Source organism: Cebus imitator, unplaced genomic scaffold (assembly GCF_001604975.1).
Source record: "Cebus imitator isolate Cc_AM_T3 unplaced genomic scaffold, Cebus_imitator-1.0 Scaffold463, whole genome shotgun sequence".
NCBI classification, from domain to species: Eukaryota; Metazoa; Chordata; class Mammalia; order Primates; family Cebidae; genus Cebus; species Cebus imitator.
Genome location: NW_016107778.1, coordinates 1,353,192 through 1,357,142, shown reverse-complemented (window position 1 = coordinate 1,357,142; position 3,951 = coordinate 1,353,192). Strand labels below are relative to the sequence as shown.

The window sequence follows — 3,951 nt, the reverse complement described above, 5'->3', positions numbered from 1 at the left end:
TGACCAGAGCAATCCGACCAGATTAAAAAAAATAAAGGGCATTCAAATTGGAAGAGAGGAAGTCAAACTACCACTTTTCAGTGATGATACAATTGTATACACAGAAAACTCTCAAGACTCATCTACAAAGCTCCTAGACCTGATAAACAAATTTAAATTTGGGCACAAAATCAATGTACATAAATTAGTAGCACTACTATACACCAACAACGACCAAGCTAAGAATCAAATCAATACCTCAATCCCTTTACAACAACTGCAAGAAATATATATATGTAAAATACTTAGAAATATACTTAACCAAGGACATGAAAGATCTCTACAAAGACAACTACAAAACACTGCTGAAAGAAATCTTAGATGACACAAATAAATGGAAACACATCCCATGCTCATGGATGGGTATAATCAATATTGTGAAAATGACCATACTGCCCAAAGCAATCCACAGATTCAATGTGATTCCTACCAAAATACCATCATCATTCTTCACAGAACTAGAAAAAAATATACAAAATTCATATGGACCCAAAAAAGAGCCTGCATAGACAAATAAGTACTAAGCAAAAGGAACAAATCTGGAGGCATCACGTAACCCAAGTTCAAATTATGCTGCAAGGCTGTAGTCAACAAAACAGCCTGGTATGTATAAAATCAGGTACATAAACTAATGGAAGAGAATAGTGAATCTAGAATTAAAGCCAAATACTCATAGCCAACTGATCTTCAACAAAGCATACAAAAACAAAAATTGGGGAAAGGACACTCTATTCAACAAATGGTGCTGGGAAAACTGGCAAGCCACAAGTAGAAGAATGAAATTGGATTCTCATTTCTCACCTTATATAAAAATCAACTGAAGATAGATCAAAGATTTAATCTAAAACCCAAAACCATAAAAATCCTAGAAGATAATATCAGAAAATCTCTTCTAGACATTGACTTAGGCAAAGAATTCATGACTATGATCCCAAAAGCAAAAGCAACAAAAACAAAAATAAATAAATAAATGGGATCTAATTAAACTGAAACCTTTAAGAAAATCTTCACAAACTATATATACAACAAAGAACTAATATCCCACATCTATAAGGAAATCAAATCAGCAAAACAATAATTAATCTCGTCGAAAAGTGGGCAAATGACATGAATAGACATTTGTGAAAAGAAAATATACAAATGGCCAGCAAATATTAGCGATATTGAGCATTATCAAAAAAAGGCTCAACATCACTAATCATCAGGAAAATGCAAATAAAACCACAATGAGATACCACCTTACTGCTGCAAGAATGGCCATAATTAAAAAGTCAAAAAACAATAGATGTTGGTGTGGATGTGGTGAAAAGGGAACATTTTAACACTGCTGGTAGGAATGTAAACTAGTAATGCTACTATGGAAAACAGGATGGAGATTCTTTAAAGAACTAAAAGAACAACCATTTGATTTAACAATCCTACTACTAGCTGTTTACCCAAACTAATATAAGTCATTATATGAAAAAGACACATGCACATGTATGCTTATAGCAGCACTGAGTGGATAAATAAAATGTGACACACACACACACACACACACACACACACACACACCATGGAATACTACTGAGCCATAAAAAAGAATGAAATATTGTCCTCTGCAGCAATTTGGATGGAACTGGAGGCCATTATTCTAAGTGAACTAACTCAGGAGTGGAAAACCATATTTTGTCATGTTGTCACTTATAAGTGGAAGCTAAGCTATGAGGATGCAAAGGCATAAGAATAATATAATGGACTTTGGTGCCTTGAGAGGGAAGGTTGGGAAGGGGGTGAGGGATAAAAGACTACCTATCAGGTACAGCATATACTGCTCAGGTGATGGGTGCACCAAAATATTAGAAATTACCACTAAAGAACTTATCTCTATGATCAAAAACTACCTGCACCCCCAAAACTTTTGTAATAGAAATAAAAATTAATTATTAAAATAATAAAATAAAATATAAGACTGGGAAAATTTTTCCTGAAATCAGAAGACATAAATTCAAATACCTTCAGGAGTCAAACAGCACTAATTTTTTTTTTTTGCGGGTTTTGCCATTACTTTATTTTTCTTCTGTTTTTTAATCTTTATTTACAAAGTACACAACTCCTCTTGTCACAGACACAAACACACTCACATTCCAAGGAGGAGCCCATTAAGAACAACAACAGACTGGAGAGAACAATGGGGCCTTATTGAACACCGGTCTGTGTACCCCAGACTAGGGATCCCTGGAAACGTTTTCTCAGATATGACTTTTCACCTCCAAGACAGAAAAAGAGATCTCGATCTGGAGGCCTGCCCACACGCAAGGCAGAAAGCTCCACACTCAATCTTTGGCATCATCAAACTGTTTTGTTTCAAAGGCCATCTTGGAATAATGGGCTGTCAGTGGAGGTGGATGGTACCAGCTGGGGTCATAGATCATGCCTCCTTGCAGGGCACAGCTGACTCAAGGTTTGAGATCTTGAGAAATGCTCTCCTGTATGTCATCAGCATCATATAGATTCCCTTGATCTACTTTCAACTCCAAGTCCCAGTCCTCATTTAAAAGATTGCCAGGCTGTTCCTTGGGTGGACAGTTTGTTCCCTCCAACAGCTCCCAGGGATTCAGTTCTCCATCGGAGCCCTCCTCATCCACAGCAAATCCTTCCTTTTCAGAATGGGTCCCCTCACCCCGGTCTGGACTGTCATTAGGACGCTCTGTGCTCCAACTACTAGTCAATACGTAGCCTTCTCAGTCTCTCTCCTGACCGCAGTGGTCAGCTGCAGCAAAGCCAGCCTCCGGGCTGCGGGGTTTCTGTGTGCTCGGCAGGGGTGGGCCCCCAGACTGCTTCGCAGCCCCGTGCTCCTGGGCCCTGGGAAGCCTGAAGGTCCATGCCTGGCTACTCGCAGCCCGGCGCCCTGGACGTTGTGGGCCACATGATATGCCATTACTTTCCACGGCAGAGCCCGCAATTACTTTTGCACCAACCAAATACATACCAATATCAATCGAAAATATTGCTACTTTTCAAATTTTCTCCCTCGCACTCTGAATATATATTTTAATAATACAAATAGAGGTAAATGAATGAGAAAAAATTATGGAATCTGTAAAATAAGCTATAAGTAAATGTCTCATGGTATATGAGAGGTATTTAATGAATTACTGAATGTGGTTTCTATGTACAAATATATGACTCATGCCATCCTGGTGAAAAATTACTTAGAAAATTGTTTCTTCTTTATTAATTTTGAAACAAATGTTCATCGTCTCATTGAACTTTGTTTTCTAACACTGGCAGAAAAGGATAGTTAATATAGATGTCTTTCAAATGGTGACTAAATTAATCGCATTTCTCTGTGTTATTTATCAGACTAGTAAGTACAACCAACAGGCATTTTCACAGATACTTGCTGTTCCAAAACTAAGCAATCTTACCATTCTAAGCACGCACGATACCATCAAATGACCTGCCGTGCCAATTCATCTCAAAATGTCTAGTCCACAGCACTAATATTTTTACATCACTTGCTATATGCCAGGCAGTGTTCTAAGTACTTTATGAATATTAACACATTTAATATTTTAACAGCTCTGTGAGACAGGTACCATGCTATTATTAACTAAATTTTTACTTATGCAGGAGCTAAAGCACAGAAGAGTAAAGTAATTAGCCCAAAATCACACAGCTCTCAAATGGAAAAGCTGGGACTCGGACCCAAGCAATCTGGCTCCAGAGACCATATTCTTAATTATCACTCCATTCCACTTCTCAGGCATTAGAGAAAATGTGTGAAGACACCTGGTATAAGACCCTAGGGAGAAGTAGGTACTGTGTTAAAGACTAGACTAAGATTTTCAGATTCAAAAATTTAAAAGAAAATAATTAGGCTAGCCAAACAAAACACATCCATGGGCCTAATTTTACCCTAGAGGTCAC

General features: G+C 37.7%; 1 pseudogene; it reads right to left on the bottom strand.

Annotated features, from left to right (window-relative positions):
* Positions 1-2,354: 2,354 nt before the first annotated feature.
* Positions 2,355-3,008, bottom strand: LOC108291681 (annotated as a pseudogene).
* Between the last annotated feature and the right edge of the window lie 943 nt (positions 3,009-3,951).